Source organism: Diceros bicornis, chromosome 14, assembly GCF_020826845.1.
Source record: "Diceros bicornis minor isolate mBicDic1 chromosome 14, mDicBic1.mat.cur, whole genome shotgun sequence".
NCBI lineage: Eukaryota > Metazoa > Chordata > Mammalia > Perissodactyla > Rhinocerotidae > Diceros > Diceros bicornis.
Genome location: NC_080753.1, coordinates 52,248,288 through 52,271,065, shown reverse-complemented (window position 1 = coordinate 52,271,065; position 22,778 = coordinate 52,248,288).

Here is a 22,778-nt window from a genome sequence, read left to right as displayed (position 1 = left end):
CAAAGCAGAAACGGAATCCATCAAACAAGTCCCCAGTCACTCCCTCCCCCAGCCTCTGGCTACCTCCATCCTACTCTCTGTCTCTGAATTTGACTACTCTAGGTATCTCCAGCCTCCCTTTTTTTATTGTATCATAGTTGTGTGTCATGGGTTAGTATCAGAGTCTACCGTTCCAATGTGCAGAATATGTTCTGTTTATTTTAAATCATTTCAGTCCCACTCTGAGCTCCCACTCTGCTGGGGCTGCAGAAATTCCAGCACAGTCATTACGAGACCCACCTGCTCCAGAGGGTTGTGCAGTGACCAGGCCTCCTATATCACCAAAGCACTGGGGAGCCCGCTCCACTCACTGGTCAGCCCTTCCTGGTCCCCAGAGTCCCCCATCATCCCAACACGGACCTCCAGAGCCAGCAGCTCCTTGCTCTGGGTCATATTTGGGGAGTTTGGGGTGAGGCTGGGATCCCCTGTGCCTCACTGGCCTCTCTGGGGCTGCTACACTCACACCTTCGTGATCTTTCCACATTTCGTCTCCTCTCTGCCTCCCTCCCTCTCCTCTTTCATCAGCCTCAAAGCCCTCTCTCACTCAGCCTCTTGCTCCCAGAGTTATCTCTCTTTCCTCCTGCTGCCCTCAAAGGCCTCCTCTCTCTCCTCTCCACCCCTGGGACCCTTAGCATCCTTTCTTCAAAGAGCTTGGGAGTTTTACAAAAGCCTTTGACTTCAAGCAGCTTCTGTTTTCTGCCCTGAAAATATCCCGAGGCAAGGACAGGCAAAGGGCCACCCACCTGTTGATCTGAGGAAACACAAAAATAAAGCAAAATACAAAACAATCACTCCAAGTATCACTCTGCCATATTCATATGTTCTCACACTTTTCTCCCTACTAGACTGGACGCACCTTTAGAACTGGGTGCTGTCTCCCCTTGTATCTCTAACATCTCCACAACCAGAGTAGCTCCTCAATAAACATTGTAGGTATAGATGAATGAATTCATGAATTAAAGTAACTCAGGATTTTCTCTCCCTTCAATATGCACATAGATGCATCAAAGACCCATTCTTGGGCCCAGGTAGGGAATATATAAGTGTAATCTCACCACCTACAATATTTATTTTATCCTTGTGTTTCCCCAACTAAAACAGTATGCATAGTTTGGAATTTTAAAATAATAGAAAAATACATTTTATTTCAAAATCAGCAGCCTGAACTCACTGCTCCCACAGCAGAGCTTAGAACTAGTTCTATCCCACCTGGTAATAACCCAGGAATGGCAGCAGAACCCACCATGTTCTTCCTATGGGGTCATGCTCTGGAAAAGAGTAATTAGAGGGAGAGAATGAATTACTAGATAAAGGATTTCACATCAAACTTGGGAGCAAACCCTGGACACACAGGGCATCAGGCTCCACCTTAGCAAATGAAGACCCGCTGTCTGTCATGCCCAGTTGGGAGTCTGGGAAGCCACAGTTTTCTGGACCCTTGACCAGCTCTGACATAAAGAAAGCTCTGTGGTGCTGTAGGTCTCATAGAAAACCTCAGATCCTGCAGTGGAGCAGCGTCCAGACGGGGCCCTCTGGTCCAGCCATCTGGAGTGGCCAGCTCTATTAACTGACCCCTGATTCGTTCTCTCCTATTCACTTCAAAGGTCGTCCCAGGAGGGAAAGAGACAAAAGACCGTCAAGGGGACTTGGGAGAAGGGAGGGTACTGGCTAAATAATTAGCCCTCCAACCTTCAAAGTACTCTATAAGCATTAATTAATCCACCCAACTGGGCTCTGTGGGCAGATGGACACTCCCCAACCGCCCCGACACACCCATTGCTAAATGGAGCCTGGGGGCTGAGCGAATGCATACAGGAGCAGTGGGGGCACCTAAGGGATCAAGACCACAATACTTTGGCTTTGAGATACACTGTTAATAAAAATCTTTGGATAACCTGAGCGAGGTGGCAAAAAGGGACCAGGAGTCTTTTGAGAAAGAATTCACTGTAAGGCTGGGGGAAATCGGACCAGAAGGTGGGCTTCCACTGCAATGGCCAGGAGTCAAGGGGGTGATGGCCCTGAGTCTGCCCCTACCTGAGTGTATCTGAGTCACTGCGGAGCACATCCTGGAGGAAGGAGACTCCTCCTCCAACCACGAGGACCACTGCCTGGATGCCACCGGCAACTGTAACAGCAGCCAGTGCCACTTTGAGCAGAGCCCCTGAAGACAATAGGGAAGACATCCTGGGCAGACACGTGTGCTCAAACTGCAGGGCTTCACCAGACGCTCTCCACATCTCTCCTGTGGATCCCCCCACAGGTAAACTTGCCTGTCTGGGCGCGATTTCAAATTGTTCTGTCTATATCTTTTTACCAGGTCTCCCATCTACCACTGAGCAATCCTTGCAGCATGACCAACTCAGAAGGTTGCAGTTCAATATTTCTTCCCCACATAAGAGCTCACATTTCCAAATTCTCTACGTCCACCAATGCTTAGAAAAGAAAATGGTGAGACTGCGACGTCAACAGGGAGAGAAACTGCTGATTTCTCAAGATTCATGAGGTGTTATTCATCCCAGCAAATTCTCAGAAATGCCCGGCCCTCCAGTGTGCAGACCCCCAAACTCAATTTCAATGTCTTAAAGTTGTTTGGACTCAAGGATAGCGAGTCATGCTAACCAAACTTACAAGAAACTGATACGTAACATGAAAATGAATTAATATTACCACCACTATCATTACTGAACACTTATTGTGGGTTAGGTGTTTAGCAGAACACTTTTCCGTATTATGTATTCTTTTCTTTACTCCTCACGCTAACCCTGTGAGATGGGGATGCTTCTCATTCCTGTTTGTCACAAGTGGACACTGAACCTCCCGGAGTACAAGAACTTGCTCTAGGTCTCACATATCGTAAATGGAAGAGCTGGTCTTCAAAAGCACGAACGACTCCTACGTTCACGTCTTGACCACTCGTCTTTGTTGCCAAGACAGGCACAAGAGCCAAGCCAAAGAGACACCCGTGTTACTCCTCTCCTGTCTTCCCTCCTGCAGGCAGGCTCCGTGGAGAGTCAGATTTTCAGAAGGTTGCTCACTGTCAATGTAATCAAAGCAGCGGAAGGGCTGTGACTTGAGAATCTCAAGGCCTCCCTCCGTTGCTGCGACCATCTCCACAGTTGGGCATCCCCACCAGGCCGTCCCCAACAGAGCACCCGCCTTCACGGGGCTCAGGGCTCCTGTCCAGGCAGCCTCATGACACTCTTTCTTCTGGTTTTCCATTGCGGTCTCCACCTACTTCTGAGGAACCTGTCACCAACACAGCCACGTGCAAGTCTTTACTCCTGTGATCTGCTGCTCTTCTGTCTCTTTGAGATGTCTTTGCAAATCTATGTTCTAAAACAATCTGTGCCAAAAATAAGGGAGATATTGAATGATTCCACTTATATGAGGTACCTAGAATGGGCAAATTCATAGAGACAGGAAATAGAATAGTGGTCACCAAGGGCTGGGGGCACAGGGAGCTGATGTTTAGTGGGCACAGAGTTTATGTGGAAGATGACGAAAAGTTTTGAGTATAGATAATGGTGATGGTTACGCAACATTGTGAATGTATTTAATGCCACTGAATTGCATACTTGTGAATGGTTAAAATGATAAATATCATGTTGTATATATTTTACTACAATAAAAAAATTCATAAAATAAAGACATAGATTTCTGTCTTTAGACATGACATGGACAGCATAGATGAACCTTGAAGATTATGTGAAGTGAAATAAGCCAGGCACAAAAAGACAAATACTGTATGATTCCACTTATACGAGGTACCTAGAGTAGCCAGATTCTCAGAGACAGAAAGAAGAATGGTGGTTGCCAGGGGCTGGGGGGAAGGGGGCAGGAAGAGTTAGTGTTTCATGAGCACAGAGTTTCAGTTTGGGAAGATGAAAAAGTTCTAGAGATGGATGGTGATGATGGTTTCACAACAATGTGAGTACACTTAATACCACATAACTGTACACTTAAATACAGTTAAAATGGTAAATTTTATGTTGTGTACATTTTATCACAATAAAAACATTTTTTTCTTAAATGAGAGGGAGGCTACTTTGTCCAGCACACGCTCTAAAAAAAGCCGCCCCCAAACTGAGAGACCCAGGAGTCTCAATGCTGAAACACATGCGATCCCCCCCCACATGCTTCCAGCCTCTGGGTAGGGTTTCCCGATTCCTGACCAGGCAGGACACAGAGTCGAGAAAGGTGGGGGCTCTCCTGGGGCCTCCAAAGCCCCCAGAGTCTCTACAGGATTGGCTGTGCACAGTGTCCCTCTTCCCAAGGCCGCCAGCCTCTGTTTCCCGGGCTCAGCCATCTAGCTAAGGAGCTGTGTTCTTGGGTACTGCTCTTGGCCACTTCGCAGCTCTGGAAATGTCTGCAATCTTGTTTCCATTACCACTATCCTGCTTTCAGAAAACCCAATATTCCCAACTCTCAATTTACAAACAGATAAGCCACGATTGCACTTCCTCAGCCTTCTTTCTGAAAAAATGAGCATATCTTCTGCTTAAGATATAACACTACATTTTTTAAAACACACACACTCTGTTTCTCAAGAGCATGCTCTTTTCGTAAAGTAAGATACACTGACAATACTCCCCGGGCTGAAGGAAAATGGTCACCATCGCCTATTCCAGCCCCGAAACGACAGCAGCCACCTTCAGACCCCTCCCCAGCCAGGCAGCAACCCCAACAAGAACCCGACTGGTAACCTGCAGACTCTGACCCTCCTCAGAGACATTTGGAGGCGCCGGGCTTCCCCTTCTGGAACAGCTCTCAGAGGCCTGGTGAGAAGGGCCCCAACCCAGCCCCACCTCCCACCCCCATCCTCTCAGCAGGGGAACCCTGACTGCAGCAGGTGGCCATGTGACTGGTTAGTGACACAAGGAACCAGCAGTGCCAGGAGGCCAGCTCAGAAAGTTATCTGTTGGTGTCAGGCCTGGTGGAAACCTCCCCGGGCTGGCCGGAAGAAGGCCTCGACCTCAGAAGCCTGCTCAGGACAGCCTGTTCAACCTCCGTCTCATCTCCACTTCCTGACAGGGGTGGCCCTCTCCCCCTGCCTTGTCTCCGGCTCCCTGCGTCCCGGGTCTCCCGCAGCAGCTAGAGCCTCAGAGAGTGTTGGTTTTATGACTGGAGCTGTCGGCTGGAGAGACACATTTTAAAATTCATGACCTTTCCCATCAGGGTTCAGAAACGGATCAGACTCTAAGAGGAAAGCTTAGTTTATTCTCTCACTGGGCCTCCCGGCCCCCTCCCATCACCCACCTCCACTCCCTGTCTGCTCCTTCCTCCCAGAGCTCTCCTTTCTCATTGTCCTCCGGGATCTTTTGCATTTATCCCAGTTTTAATCCACCCCCCACCCAGAAACCAAAGCAAAATGGAAATTCTCCTGTTTCCAAACGGAGCGTGCATTCGGTTTGAAATGCACGCCTGACTACCAAAGGTATCTCCCTTTGTCAGGTAGGGAAGGGCCACCGCAGGTGCAGCTGGGCGCAAGAGATAGAGCAGAGGTTTGAACCGAAAGGGAGTCGGGCGACAGGGGCTGCGGTGTTTTCATTTTTCCAGAAGAGGCATTTGCTGAGGGGCCATCCACCTGAGGCTGAGGGAGGTGGGGGAGCAACACGGTCCCGGCAGACGGGCTGGCAGCAACACAGCACACAGACCCTGCCAAGGAAAATTAAAGAGCAATGTGTTTGCTTCTTGCCACGAGTATAAACAACAACAGAGTTTCTCTCGATGGAATTCTTGCCTTGTGATTCAGTCAGCTGTCCTCAGCTGCCCCTTCCTGCAGTGTGCACCCTCTTGGACCTTCACGGAGGGCGTCCATGAGCGGCAATGCCTAGTACCCTAATTTATCCTGGGGACCAGGAAAGATCAACCTCCTGCCAGACTCAGTGGCCACACAGGAGGCACATGGAAGCTTCCGCAGCCACAAGGAGAAGTAAATGGACGAGAAGCAAAAGCTGCTGGCAGCAGGAGCGTAGGCCCAGTGACAGAAATGACATGTCCGAGCCAAAATGAGAGACAGCATGTCCATTTCTGGGGAAGAATGATAGATAACACTTAGCCAGAACTTACCTACAGCAGGAAAGTTTAAGCTCTTTACATAAATCAGCTCATTTACTCCTCACATCAACCTTATGAGGCAGATCTTATTAGCCCCATGTGATGGTTAATTTCATATGTCAACTCAGCTAGGCCACGGTACCCAGATATTTGGGCAGACACCAGTCTAGATACTGCTGTGAAGGTGCTTTTTAGATGAAATTAACATTAACAGTAGACTCCCAATAAAGCGGATTACTCTCCATAATGTGGGTGGGCCTCATCAAATCAGTTGAAGGTCTTAAGACAATAAAGACTGAGGTCCTCTGAGGAAAAGGGAATTCTGCCTCAAGACTGACTTGGGACTCAAGCTGCAACATCAGCTCTTCCCTGGGTTTCCAGCCTGCTGGCCTGCTCTGCAGATTTCAGACTTGTCAGCATCTACAATTTCTTAGCCAACTGCTTAATATAAATCTCTCTCGCTCTCTAATATGCATATACACACATATGTATATATAAACAGAACCACTAAGACGTGTGTGTGTGTATAATACACGTATGTATAATACATATATGTATATATTATGTAATACACATATATCCTATTACTTCGGCTTCTCTGGAGAACCCTGACCAATACACCCCACTTTACAGTTGAGGAAACCGAGGCACAGGGAAGTTAGTTCCCTTGTCTGAGGTCTCAAGGCCAATAAGTGGTGCAGGCAGGATAGGAATGCCTGCAGCCAGGCTCCAGAATCTGCTCCCTTATCAAGACATTGCTGTTCCTCTCAGCCACAGGAAGTCACAGCCACATCTCCATCAGCAAACCAAGGTGGGGAGGGACGGGTATCGGAAAATGCATTCCAGTAAAATTTAGCTGGGTCAGTGGACATGGACAGGACAGATTTTGAAATCAATGAGATTTGTTTTCAATTTAGGCTTCATTTTGATGTCTGTGATTTTGAGCGTGTGACTTAAATCTCTTTGGGCCTCTGTTTTCCTGATCTGCAAAGTACCATAAAAACTTTGCAAGGTTCTTGAGGGATTAAATGGGATACTTTTATGTGCAAACAGTATTTCCCAGTATGTCAGGGAGTGAAATCACATAGACCGTGTGATTAGACAATGGCTCCAAATTTGAATGTTCTAAGCCTGCACTCGCTTGACTTACCAGAGACACAGTCTTCTATAATTAACTCTCTTCGAAACGTGTTTCAGTTCCTCAAAACCGCTGACATGTGTCTGTCTCAGGGGAAGGTTCCCGTTGGTGGAGGTCACTCCCACCTTGAGTTACTACCGCTGATCAAAGCAGCTAACACCCAGCGCGCAGCTCCACCTCCCGCAGGTGCAGGCTGGGCTCCAAAGTAGGGTCAGCTGTCCCAACCCTCACTCACCTTCCTCCTTCGGGCCTCCTGATGGGCCAGCTAAACACATCACACTCCTCTCGTTCATGGGGACGGCTCACTCGGGGCCCTTCCCTCACTGTCCCCATCGCTATCAGGTCTGTCTCTTTATGCCCAAAACCTAATGGTGAACAGGGCTCACGTGTTTCTCTCTCAGAAGAAATAAGCCTGTACAACAGGTTGTGCAGGAGGAGAAGACTTCATCAGTAACATCTCTGCGACAGATCTCGCCAGGGCGAAAGAACGAGGAGCCTAGTTTGGGGCTGTTTGTTTTGTTTTATTTGTTTGCTTTTTGGTTTAGTTTTCACTGTTGTTTCTAGGTTGGAGACGTTCCCTGTGCTAGGAATCACAGTGGAATATTTGACCCGCGTTATCTCATTTAATTCTCCCAACGCCTTCGTTGTTGTATCATTATTGTTCCCATTTTATGGATGAGAAAACTGAGGCTCAAAGAAGAGCAGCAACACGACACCACCTCACAAACAGAGCTAGGATTCACACTGAGGTGTGTCTGACTCCAGAACCTTCATCCTTAACCACAGTGCTGCATCTGTATAATGGGCACGTCTATCTATTTCCAACAAATATTAGTTATCTTTTCTGAGAGGCCAGAGATGCTATCCCAGCTCTCTCTTTTAGAAGTCAAATGGCCTTGAGCAAGTCACTTAGTCCTTCGGGCTCAGTTTCCTTATCTATAAAGGGAAAGAAATGGAGCAGAAGAAGCAAAGGGTGCCTCGAAATTCTAAACATCTACAGTTCTAAGGAGTGGCCAGAGAGCCTAGGCTAACACGTTTTCCCCATGTCCTCCTCAATTGGTACTCGGCATTAGGGAAAATTCTTAGAAACAGAAATAAACAAAAATATTAGGTAAAAGCTATCTCTCAGATTTACATATTATGTTGCAAAATTTATTGTGCTCTTCTTTTCTCTTTGAATGGGAACGTGTAGATCTAGGATATACGGTCACAATATTGCAGAGATGGGAGTTATTATTGACTGGCCAAACATATTTCCGATTCCAAGAATCTTCTCTGAAATTACATGCTTGATGACACTAATAATAAAATGCCCCCTTCACCCAATAAGCAATACTGAAAAACATTTGTCTTTTTTATTTTAAAATAAATATTGAGAATTTCTCTTTTTAAAATCATGAAAATAATCATGGAGCTAAGCATAACCAAAAAAAGGCTGGGAGAAGAAATTAAAGGGAAGGAGGGAGAAACTTGATGTAACATCCATCTCCTTGTTCGTCTTCTTCCCTTTGGCTTCCTGCCACCTCCTTGAGCACAGAATTGGAGCTCATGGCAGATGAGGGCTTAGACCCGTGTATGGTAAAAGTACTTGCCGAAATAAACAAGGAAGGAACGTTGGAGACGTCGGTCAGGCCACTGAAATCACTTCACCTCAACACACATTGTTCCATTTTCTTCCCTACTCCTCGGCCTTGGACCTTCTCACCATAGCCTAATAAGGAGTTTATCATTTTGATTAATCAGAAGGGGCTCCTCTTCTCACTCTAGTGCGCACACTCCAGAAATCTCTCCTCTCTTTAATTTTTCATTTTTTAACCATTTTGAATTCATTTATATATTTATTTGTGTTTGCAAATGCACAACATAAGTGATCCCATAGGAACAATCACATCCCAAAAGAGAGTAAACCTTCACTTGCTCTCTCTACAAATATTTATCACGTGCCTACCATGCCAGAAGGTGTCTACACAGGAACCAGAAGACACAGTTGCTGCCCTAAGGAACCGCCTGTAGGATTCAACGGGGGGCCCACCTCCTCCAGGATGCCTTCTCTGGCCCCCAGGTCGGGACGAGAAGCATCTCCTCAGGGTCCCACAGCGTTGGGTCTTTGGCATCCATGACCTGCATCCCCTGTGGTGTAATTGTCAGTTTACTAAGGCAGGCGCTCCTTTCCACAGCTCCAGTGGGAGAGGTTCAGATAGGATGCATCTCACAGCACCCTTGAACAAAGAACTGCAATAAAGATGATGATGATGATAATGAGGATGCCGATGATGATACCATGAATAAAAATGCAATTCCTTTTTCAAGAAGTATTGCCTGCTTATCTCCTTCTGCCCCAAATCCCTGGACGTGCCTACTGGCACACTTACAGGGGCCCAGTGCGTGTCTGAGAGGATGCCAAGATGGCAGCGTGATACCAGTTTCTGGCGGGGCGCTGCACTCTCTGATTTGTACCATCCTGCCTGACACACTTCAGCTCTACCGAAATGAAAAATGAATAGGAAGTAGATCTTGCTGCTAAAACATATGTGTCAGAAAATCATTATGAGTATTAAATTACAGCAATAAAATCAACCAGAACTAATTTTGCAAATTAAGATCCAATAAATTTTTTTCACGGCCACACCTTTTCTTTAAAAAAAAAAAAAAGAGCAAAATAAGATTTAGTCTAACAGTACGAAAACTGAGTGTAAGGCTTTTGGGCATGGGGTAGAGTGGGAATGTGTAAAGAACCAGAAATTTCCATATGACAAACAGATGAGCATTCTGGAGGGTAGGGTGGAGGTTATCCGGCCAGCAGTAAGAATACTGCCCCTGTGCCAAACAGCAAAATGATCAATTTTTAAGCTGACACACGTATGTATTTTACACATAAAATTTATGTATACATATTCCCTTTCCTCTCTTCTGCTCCCTCGACCCACTCCCCACTCCCTAGTCAAGGTTCTGCTGACACAAGAAACTAGTAAATTTCTAAATTTCTGACAACCACTCATTTTTAGAAGAGACTACTGCTGTCGGTCAAATTGAATCAGAAGCTATAAACAAACCTTTAGAGCTTTGCCTGTTCTGGAGAATAACAGGATATCGCCCTCCACCCTCCAGCATGAGAAAGAGACTGTAATTAGCTCATTGTCCGTGAATAGGCACAAAGGAGGCTGTGCTGGCACACGGCTCCCTTTCAACATTTCAGGGGAGATCTTGGGGCAGATGTTAATTAATTAAGTGAGTAACTTCTACCATCTCCTGGGAACACGGTTGTGCACAACTCCTCGTTCCAAAAGGGACACTGAGGAAGATGATGAAATATTCTAGCCTATGCCTCACAGAGAGGGTCTGCCAAGCAGAGGAAAAAATGGGAGGATTCACCTCCCTGCTGTCAAGTTCCCCCTGGCTCAGGCTCCCGCTCCGGCTCCGGCTCCGGCAGAGCAGCACGGAGCTGTTCTGCTACACCCAGTGGACCAAACTATTTATAGCCACACAATCGTTATAAATAAAGCTGTTTATAACATCAAACCTTGGCCCTGCATTAGTTAAAACTGTAGGCTGGCAGCTATAAATAACTCTGTTACATGCTCGAGTGTGACTACTGACTAATACTTCCTCAAATTGTGACAAATAATGACAAGTTTGTTTGACAAACATCCCACTGACATTCATCTGATTTTGAATAAGTGGTGCTGTCTTTTTAATTTGGTCCCCGAAGCCCGGGATCTCGGGAACTTTCTTTATTCTCTCCCTCCCTCACCTCCTGCACCAGGAGACTCTGTCCTGTGTGGAGCTGTTTCTCCTCCTAATCACTGGGAGGGATTTGGGGCCATTTAAGGGGAAGCTTATTAAATCCATTGTTTCTCTCATGGGCCACTTCTGCTGGAGGGGCTTTGCAAGGGTCTGGGGAGTTTTGTTAATAACACAAGAGCAGTGGGGAGGGGGAGGGCAATGTGGGCCAGGCTGAGTATTGGATAAAGGTGGAAAGGGATCATCGGATTGTTGGAATCTCAGTCTTCAAGGGGGACCTGCAACCTAGAAATGCTAGAAGCTGGTTACAAGCAAACCAATGAAACAAGAGTCTGGGGGTGAGCCCAGTGACCTAGTGGTTAAGTTTCGTGCACTCCACTTCGGCGGCCCAGGTTAAGTTCCTGGGTGTGGACCTGCACCACCCATCTGTGGCCATGCTGTGTCAACGATCCACAAACAAAATAGAGGAAGATTGGCACTGATGTTAACTCAGGGCAAATCTTCCTCAGCAAAAAAAAAGAAAAAAAAAAAGGAAGAGTCTAGACAGAGTGATTTGTCTCCCAAGGCACCTGATCTGGGAGATCTTATATAATCCTAGATTGGGCTCCCCGAGGTTTGGGTTATCTCTCTAAGCAAGCTGCCATGAACAGACGTCAGGCGTTACACGGGAATTCAGAGTGCTAGTGGACCTCTGGAATTGTCTAATGTGACTCAGTCATTTTACATGGTGAAGAATTGAAGCCAAAAAGGCTCCCACAATGAGTTAGAGCAGAGCTAGACCAGAACTCGGCTCTCTGGGCTCCAGGCCTAGGGCTTCTTCCATCATCATGATATTAATTAATCCGTGAAAAGTTCTTGGAACCATTCCTGGACCATGGTGAGCACTCGCTAAGTGCAAGTTAATATGGGAATGGTGACCGTCATCTTGTTCTTTTGACTGCCAGTCTCAGTCTGTATTAACTCTTTAAAGGAGCTCTTACACCCTCCCTGTTCCGTGTCCTGTCTGTCAGATTTAACTCTTATTATAACATCTACACAATCTCACCTCCCTGCTCCCACTTTTTCCAATCTATCCTCAATACCACTTTCAGAGCAACCTTTCAAACACATAGCTCTAATCATAAAACTGCTGCCCAGCCATTCGCCCACCTCCCACCAGGCTGGAACTACAGTAAGGAGGCGTCACTCTCAGGTCCTATAAGGGCAGGGCCCACAGCTGAGAGTGAGCATCTCCTCGAGTTTGTACCTTCACCCTAGTCCTGACCCTACTCCCTCCTTGCCCAGAATGAAAACCCACCGGTTGGTTCCATATCTGCCAAACCAACTATAGACTTCTCACCCTGGGTGACCATGTCCTCAGTCACTGGCCCCCTCCTACTTCCCCAGTCCAAGTCTATGCTTTCCTCCAAAGGGGACTCCTCCCAGAACGTGCACTCTTACATAATTTCCTGCTCCCTTTGACAAGGACGTCTTTCCTTTGCATTACAAAACCCTGACCATCTTTCAAGACTCATTGCAAATGCCAAAGGAAGCCTTTGCTGCCTGATCGGGCAGCTACCATATTCTTTCCTGGGATTCCTCACTACCTTTCTTTTACGTCTCTGTCAGCACTGGCCTGTCTTCATCCTGCCTTACAGTTACTGTGAACGTGCTCATGTTCAATCCTCTTTTCTAGTGGTAAGGGGAACTCTTTATTAATCATTTTGGTATCTAGCACAGTGTACATCTAGAAAAGGGTGGAACATTTAAAAAGCCTACCTCCTAAAAGTGCAAGTAAAAACATAAAAAACTTTGAAAGTGATAAATGACAGTGTCCACTAGTGAATATTTGCTGAGATGTGTCAATATGTAGCAACACCTCTAGTGGATCCACGTGGTTTGCATCAGCCCAGCCTTCTGCAGCTCGAAGAAGGCTACATGAGGGATGTCCACCCAGCAAACGCAGGCATCCTCTGTGCCTACAACAGATGCAGACACTTGCAAGTATTGAGAGAACTGGAAATGAAAGAGGCCGAATAATTGGGCAACCCGGGCAGTTAAGCAAGCTGGAGGATTAAAGGCTGACCAACCCATCAGTCAGCCGGCCCTCAAACATTTATTTAGAGCCTATGACATACATGATGTAGAACTGTCCTTAAAAACTAGATGTTTTCCTTGCCTTGAATAGACAATCAGCCCCACTTTCCACACACTTTTCCCACCCTTTCAGCTTTTACAATACTAAGACCTATGGAACTCCAAGGCTCTTGTTGGCCCCCAAACTCTTTATGGTGAGGGAATTTGCCAAGTTTTGCCCGGCCTGCCAGTGGGCTCCACATCCATGTACGTTTCAGCACTGGCCCATCAGCCTTCCACAGCCTGCCAGGACCCTGGGCTGTTTTCAGGCCCCTTAATACTCCATGGACACACGACAGAACTCACCACATCAGAACTAACCCATCCCCAGAGGAGAAGCAGATGAGAAAACCTCAGCTGGCAAGCTAACCACCAAAGAGGAAAAGCACAAATTGAACCCTCCTACAAGAGTTCTCTTTCTTCCTCAAAAGCTACACGAGAAGGAAGGCGCCAGACAGGAGGGGCTTCGGGCCCCCTCGTGCTATTCCATATTAACACAGTCACACTTTGCTGTGCAGATGTCACTTCCAATAAACACCAGGGCTTTCCCGGGCCTGGACTCTAATTGAAGGGATTGTTACTGTTGGTGAATGGCTGGGGAATTAATTAATGCAAAGCCAACCACTTCATAAATGCCTGCTTTGTAAGCGGTCCCAGCATCCTGGGGACTGCGACTCCTGTGGTCAGTGCAGCCCCAGGACTCCGTAGCAGCAAATGATATTTATTATCACCATCAGCCCCTTTCTAAAACTGCCAGGAGAACGAGGCCTCACCTGGAGCCTGGTGGGCACAGCCAACCATCTTCCAATTTCTCTGGCGCTGAGCACGGAGTGCAGAAATACTCCCCCCAGTCTGTATTTTTCGTGCACAACCTGACTTCATTTTTCAAGAAAGGCTTCCTTTTCAAGTCGTAAAGATGGGAACAGGAATACAAGCAATTAAAAAGCTTTTCTCAAGCCACCTCATCCTTAATTTGGTTACTTGAGCTCTATGCAGGGAAAGAACATACACACACACACTCACGCATACACACATACTCAAACAACACCACACACACATACACAGACTTTCTTGGATCTGCATTACTCACAGTCTTCACTGAATTTAAAAAATCAGTTCCATGTTGAACGCAACAAATGGACTCTTTAGGTAACCTACGTCCTAGGAATAGAAAGTGAATAAAAGAAGTGGTGAGTGAACTTGCCAAGCCCTCTGCCTCACATAGACACATCTGATTGTATACACACAGGGTGGGTGGTTTTATCTCTCCCCCAGAAAACTGGTCCCAGGTTCTGCTGGCGTAGCATGTCCAGGCCCCACTTCTGTTTTTGCTGTGGTGGCTCTGCAGTCTCCTCAGTCTAAACTGCTATGGGTGAAAACTCCCTTTAAGCTTAAAAAAAAAAAGTGCCGCAATGTTAACAGTGGTGAATTGAGGATGCGTTTTTGTTCCTTTGTACTCTGTTGTGGTATCTAAATGTTTTACAGTAAGGGGATATGTTTTATATTCAAGAAAAAAATGCATGATGTAAAAAAAGAAAATTATTTTAGTTTCATAAAAATCCCTCAAGATCCTGAGGTTTGCTTTGGCAGCTTTATCTGATTTTTGTGGAAGTGGTGTTCTGGTCTTGAAAATTAGCCTGGGTCATAAAACAAGGAGACTATGACATTCTCTGAAATTGGATCCTAAACCACTGGTTTCTGTCTAAGCTTAGTGAAAAAACATAAAGTAGAAGAGAATTTATGTTTGGAAACTCCATTCTCCCCATTCCATGGTCTTATCCCTCTTCCCATGCCCTTGCCATCCTTACAGTTCCCATCACTTTCCGTGTTTTGCTTTGGTTTTTTCCTTACTATTACTTAAAACACACTCTGAGGATAGGGTCTGGTATCAGTCATTTACACCTTAGTATGAATTAAAATAATCAGCATTTATCTAGCTCCAATGTTATAAGTGCATATTTTCATTTTAATTCTAAATTCAATTGTATTAAAGAAAGATATTGGCTAATGAATGAAATAGGTCATCATCTCTCTGCATCTCTGAAATCAGACATCTAGGCCCTTGGTTCTTCTGTTTGTGGGAAGGGAAGGCCCTAGGACCAGTCACATAGCTGACTACAATAAATGTTTCCACTTTAGCTATAGAATATCACCATTTAATATCTCAGTCCCTTTAGAAACAGCACACACTCCAGGGATACTGCTAAATGTGGGAACAGTTGAAATAATGTGCAGTCTGCAAACATATTCACAGGCCCAGGGCTTTTGAAGGGGTATATCCTTTATTTTTTGACAGGGTATATCCTTTATAACAAAATTACATTTGTTACACATATATGTTGATATGTAAATTGAACGTCTAGTAAATAAAACTGAGTAATGATTCTGAGCACTAGATTTTGGAAACAGACGAGGAAACTGTTTAAACTTCCCAGGGAAGTTAAGTAACTTGCTGAAGCTCACTCACTGGTCAAGATAGGGCTTGAAGGAGAAAAGATGGTTTCTGTTTCCTAGCCTGGGCCCTTCCCATTTCGACACATCATCTTGCAAGCCACCTAATTCTAGTCCCAGACAAATCTGACTACCTCCTGCTGCCGGGAAGCTTCAGACTCACCTTCCTAATGTTCTCTCCCTTCCTTTTCGGGAATTCTTGGCAAGGAGGCTAAGAAATGAGGCTGAATGAGCAAATGACGTTTCTGACTCTCCTGAGCCTTCTCTACTTTTTAGACTATGCTCTGCAGATACAAGGACAATGCAGAAGAAAGGATAACTTAGAAACAAACTACTACTCATCATTGCTGCCTTTTCCATCATTCTGATCCATATCACCGTGTGGTCAATACCTGATTATTCACACACTGTCCAGGACCTAGAGAGAGAGGCAGGATCTCCAAGGAGCTTCCCTAGGGATGAGCCCTTGGGCAGAATTTCCCAGTGGAAGTCCACCTCCCAAGCCAGAAGGGTGAATTAGTGGTGGGCTTCTATTATCCACGGGTGGATGATCAAAAGTTGACTCTGTACTCATGGTTAGATCTAGGGTCAACTTCCACCAGGCCCCACGTGCACAGCATCTAGGCCCCCTAGTCATTGTGTACCCTGTATATTTGCTACATTACCCTGCCTACTGTCACCTAAAACCAAAATAAGATCTTGACCTTGACTCGCCAACGTGTGCTACATAAAGAATCTTGGTATCTGCCATTTATAGATTTGTTCATTTATTCAGCTAAAATACGGTAAGTGGTTACTGTGTACCAGTCACAGGGCCAGGCTCTTGCTATATAAAGAAACCGGACACACAGTTCTTGCTCTTGACAAGCTGATGTGATAATCAGAAAGAAAGGGACAAATGACAGAGGGCCAAGTTAATTTATACCCAGATCAACAAACGCCTTCTTACTATTTAAAACTCAGATTAGACATCGCCCTCTTCCAAAGGTTTCCTGGTCATCTGCAGGCAGTGTGCTTCTTCTTCTGTGCCCTGATGGTATTTAGATTGTTCCTTGACTACAGAATTTCTCATACTGTTAAAGTTATTTCTATGCATGTCTGCTTCATTCTTTAAATTGTGTGGGAAAGGGGGAGGGTGGAAGGAGGAAAGGCAGAAACTGTTGTTTAACATCTCCATATACCCACAGTCTCTGGGACTTTTCAGATGAATGAATGAATGAATAAATGAATGAATGAATGAATTTCCATGCTCTCTTGTCCTCGACACAGTTTTCCTTGATGCAAATGGGTGTCAGCCAGTTCAAACAAGAAGTAAATTTCCTCATGGCTCCTTAATATGTAGAGTGTGCTTATTTCCAGTTCATTATGCAAACTTACAGAATTTGGAGAAGTGAAAGCCTCATCTCACTCAGCCAAAAGCACGATTCTGTTGTCTTTGTTTTCGTTTCTCCAGGAGCATAATTAGAGTATGTGCGAGCATGTGTGAGTGTGGGTGTGTCAGTCCTGCACATAATTTGGTGGCGTCCTCAATAACAGGTGTCCCTCCAGTAGGTCTCAGTGGTGATGGAGGGCATGGAGGGGTGTGCCAGGAAGATGGGGAGACGCTGCCTGCCAAAACCAATCACATTAAGTCTTCACGCTCGTTCAGGGCCCGTCACAGGAGGAGAAATCTGATGAACACTCGAATGTCAGGGTAGTTATAGCATCTGTTAAATGGCTGGCTAATGTGATTGTTGAGGATTTTTCACAGAAATGACACTGGCTACACTCAAAGCAAGGCAGGCCTGGCTCAAAGCCAGCCTCCACCAAGTACCGTCACCGCTCAGGCCAGGTGGATAGGGGTTTTGCTGCTACCTGGCCTGGCCTCCTGCCAGCATTTTGAGCTTGCTCTCTGTGTCTTGTGATCTGTTTCTTTTAAGAGAAGGCTGGTAATCTTTCCCCCAAAAGAAGCATAGTGTCTTAATATTTACCTGTTCTTATAAGTGGAATAAAAACAAGAAGAGCTTGGAAATAATTTGTCACTCTCATCACTTTCCAAGAAATAAAGAAACAAGATGTGAACAGTTAGGTCAAGTGGCACCAGAGTCCAAAGGAAGAAGGTGGAAAATATTGAAGAGCAGAAGACAGTGACCCCTAAATATTTTCAAGCCAGCCTTTTCTCTTTGGTTTTCTGGACAGTCCAGAGCATAGATGTTGGCAATCAACACGCAGTGGGTCACCAATGCTCATTGCCCACCAGCTTGGGCAAAAGACTGCCTCAGCTGATTGGAGGGATAAAACAGGAAAAGTCAACATGAGCCTCTCCTACAAGTAACCTCTGACTTGAAAAGGATGCGTAATAGCTAAACAAAACGCCTTTTTGTTATTGTACAGATAACTGACCGAAATGAGATTTGGGGTATTGGGGAGTCAAAATCCTTAGAATCCTTTTACAACCCTCATCCATTCATTTCCTCAACGCTCACTCATTGAACACCCACGTTGCACTATACTGTGATCATGCGGTCCTTTTCTTAGGAATAAATTTTCCGTGTTTATTTTATTTTACTCTATTCTATTCTACTTTTTTTGGTGGGAAGAGGTATACATCAGAAAACACTTCATAATGGTTGGAGCGTCTCAGTAAGGAAACTCTTCCCTGGGCTGAATCTGTTTTGTTCAATATCCAAGTAGCAATCATAGACTCTGAGTGTTATAGACCCTGAAGGTGCTCTAGCCAACCTTACGGCAAACACAAGGAGTTAAGTTTCTCCTGTAAAGTAATTGAACTACTGCGTGGTGGACTGGCGCAATAGTCCAGGTCTCCTGATGGTCAGTCCAGCCCACCTTCCATCCCCCACAGTACCTAAAATTCAAAGGCCCTACATTTGTCTTCAGTAGCAAGAAACACAGACTTCTCTCTCTGACCTGGCCCTGGTCCTGAGGTCATCTCTGACACTTCCCTACCATGTGCCTCTCTGATCTCTGAAGAAGGATGCTAGGCTCTCCAAAGGGCCATGCAGGCCCCTACCACACGTGTGCATGAGGATTGGGTCCCCGTGAGGCAGAGGGACCTCAGGCTGGGCAGCACAGGACACTCCAGGGAACAGATGGGCCAAACGGGCTTATTATCATTGCTCACTGGGGAGGACAAACCTTCCCTGCCTGGGTGCTTTTCTTTCAACCCTGGTAGTAACAAAAGACAATTTCTTAAAGGCCCAGCTTAGAGAATTGGCAGTCCTCTCCACAGCCACACCCCACTTTTTACTGAGGTACTTCTCTCTCCTCATATGCAAAGCCTTGAAGTATTTTTCTGGTCGATTTAAGTGCATACTGCAGTGCATGCTCCAGGTCTAAATGATGCATTTGTAGCCAGTGATAAGCTCCTGCTACTCCAACTCTTATAATCTAGGTTGAAACTTCATTCTGTTCCTCAAGGCCCCTAGAAATTAAGATCCACCCTTCCTAGCCTCTCCATGTTCCCTAGGCTCTGCCAACAGAAATCCTTCAACTAGCCTTTCCTTAGTCTCTTCTTTCCAATACTATAAGCCAAACTCTGTGTGTTGGCTTTAGTGGCTTTTCTTGAAGGCAAGTTATCCTCTGCACTGGTTTCCTCCTAGTTTATGGTAACAAATTACCATAAACTTGGGGGCTTAAAACAACAGAAATTTACTGTCTCACAGTTCTGGAAGCCATAAGTACGAATTCAAAGTGTTGGTAGGGCCACGCTCCCTCTGAAGCCTTTAGGGGGAGAATTCTTCCTTGCCTCCTCCAGTTTCTGGTGGTTCCAGGCATTCTTTGACTGTGGCCTAACGATTCCAATCTCTGACTCCCTCTGCATATGACCATCTCCTCTTCTCTCTGTGTGTTCTCCTCTTCTGCCTCTTTAAGGACACTTATCTTTGGGTTTAAGGACCACCCAGATAATCCAAGGTAATCTTATCTTGAGATCCTTAACTTAATTACATCTGAAAAGATCTTTTGCCCAAATAGGCCACATTCATAGGCTCTGGGGGTTAGGATACAGACATATTTTTCTGGAGGCCACCATTCAACCCACTACACCCTCTTCCATTAATGCTGTTCACCCTAAATCAGAGTTGTAACATTGTACTTTGGAGTTATTGAACTATTCAACAATTGTGTTGAGTGTTGCTTAAGCACTGGATGCTGTATATTAGTTTGGCACTGGAGATATAAGATGAATAAGGCATAGTTCCTGCTCTCTATAAGTTTTGTGTGTGTGTGTGTGTGTGAGGAAGATCAGCCCTGAGCTAACATCCATGGCAATCCTCCTCTTTTTGCTGAGGAAGACCAGACCGGAGCTAACATCTATTGCCAATCCTCCTCCTTTTTTTTTCCCCCCTTTTTCATCCCAAAGGCCCAGTAGATAGTTGTATGTCATAGCTGCACATCCTTCTAGTTGCTGTATGAGGGACGCTGCCTCAGCATGGCCGGAGAAGCGGTGTGTTGGTGCACGCCCGGGATCCAAACCTGGGCCGCCAGTAGCGGAGCACGCGCACTTAACCACTAAGCCACGGGGACGACCCCCCTCTATAAGTTCTTAATCTGGTAAATCAGGCAGAAAAGTAAATAGGTCATTACAACACAACATGAAAAAAAATTGGAAAAGTCCCATCACTCAAGGACTCTGTGGCCCATTTCCCTGATAATTCCCATATTCCAAGCAGTGCTGCTCTCTTTTTGTTCATATGTCACTGCATCAGCTTAACCAGAAAAATGAAAACTGATGAGGGAAGAGAGTGTCACGGGGAACAAGGGAGATTTCTTCCCTAGAGAAATTTCTCTAGGCCACAAATATGTCTGTCTGAATATTAAAAAGATGGGCAGACATTTGGTAAAAACAGTGCGCTGGGGGCATGTTTCTGAAGTCTGAGCAGAGAGCATCTCAAAATCAGAAATGGCTCACACATGAACAGAAGTGATGGCTCCCTGAAAAGGTTTCTACATATTTGTGCACAAATCGACAACTTGGATGGGTGCCAAAAAGCAAGCTTGCTCTTTCACTGTTGAATTGTTTAATCATTTTAATACTTTAGTTGTGCGGGGCCCTATCTGAGCTCCTGTGTGAAATCTTGCCTGGTTAGCGCTCTGGATAGGAGATGGCCTGGCTTACAGACAGGGAAACACGACAAGCACATTCCTCCACTTCAAAACAGAGAATCTTAAAACCCTTTCCTAAATTTCCTAAGGGGTGGGGGTGGGGGGTAGGTGATGTTATTCAGAATGATAAGGACTGCAGGTGGGGAGAAATCAAACAAATACCTTATCAAATGATTTTAGGAGGTTCCTATCTCACTACAGAGATTTCTTTCTTTAGCAAAGACTTCCACGATTTAGGAGGTAAATTGTGGATATTATTTATTGTGGATATTATTTATCCTTGAAAGCTGATACATGAGATATAGAGGAGACAGGCAAGCAGACAATGTGCAAATTGCCTGGAATATTGTGACTCAGAAATAAAACTCAATTTTGTTTGCTAGAGTGACTCCTTCGCTGGGTATTTTTAAGAAAACATACATAGTATCTTATAGTAAAATGACTTTTCTTCTGATTTTTTCATAGTTGAGACTCAATGAGTAAGACACAGATAATCATCCTAACCCAGCCCTTATCTTCAGTGCCCTGACATTATCTTTGAAAAATGAATTACATCCTGGAAGAGAGTTTCTAAGAAAATTGGCAAAGATCCACCAGCTGTTCAAGGAAAGTTAAAAACACAACTGCACAATTTTCTAGAAAGTCGTGCCTTGGTGACTCGGTCGGCCCAGTAAAGGACTTTTTCTGCCTGAGATAAGTGGCTGTTCGAAAACACCACGTCGCAGATTCCAATCTTTGCTCTGAAAAATGACTATGGTTAAGTCCTGAGTGTAATATTTTGACAAATAACAATAATAATCATAATTGTTATAATATCCTTAGTATTACAGTTCTACAAAGAACTACAAAGGAGGACACCTCCACACACCTGCTCATACAACTGAGAAATATTATGACAGGGGATCGACCTGGCTAACTCCCAGCTTCTTTCAGCCTATGCTTTATCCAAAAAAGGATGGTTTATGCTGACCTTATCTAGCTCTTAAAGATCAGGGTGACCCCAGCCAGACACTGGGTTACATAATGCAAGGGAATTCACCACAAAAATTGGTTCCAATCCATTTCTCCTTCCTAATTCACCCTATTAGAAAAAGCAGTCAACTCCATCCTTCGAAAAACAGAGAGAAATGCAGGTGAATTCTGTCTACAGATCTCATTTAGGAAAATGTCAGCATCATGCACTGTTCATCAGCCTAAGGTAACCAGCCCACGGGCTCCTGCTGCCCCAGACTGTGTCCATCAGTCCCTCCACCTCCTACTGCTGCCCCAAAACAGGAGTTCCAAATCTCAGGTCCACTAGTGCAGCTGCCACCTCTCAGACAGCACTGCCCTAAGCAAGATGTGGCACCGTCAGACCAAAGTGCACGAAAGCCTCTTGTTCAGACCATTTTCACCTTATGTAACAGGTTAAATGGAAGCCTCCATAAAGGTATGTCCATGTCCTGGACCATGTGAATGTGACTTTATTTGGAGAAAGGGTCTTTGCAGATGTATTTCAGTTAAGAATCTGGAGATGAGATCATGCTGGATTATCCAAGGGGGCCCTAAATCCAATGACATGTGTCCTTATAAGAGACACAAAGAGGAGAGACACGTGGAGAAGAGAGGACATGGGAAGAGGGATGTAGAGATTGGAATGATGCAGCTACAGCCAAAGAATGCCTGGACCCACCAGAAGCTGGAAAAGGCAAGAAAAGATTCTCCCCTAGAACCTTCTGAGGGAACACCAGGACCTACCAACACCTTGACTTCGGACTTTTAGCCTCCAGAGCTATGAGAGAATAAATTTCTGTTGTTTTAAGCCACCCAAGTTTGAGCGATTTGTTACAGCAGCCCTAGGAAACTCGGATCCCTTACTTCATTTTCAAGGACAAATTACATTCTCATGATCCAGAAGGCCAAGTCACACTGTTATCAAACTCACAGGTTTAAAATTTGAAAACTCACAGATTTCTTTCATTTTAAATTGCTCATATCTCTCAGATTAATCAATTAGTCAATAAACACACCTAAAATCTACTAATTTGTTATAAGAAGAAAAAGACAATTGAACTAGAAAATATTGCTAGACATATGCTTAAGGTTTTCGCTACAATACATTGTAAACACACATGTGATACATCTTTAAGGTTGT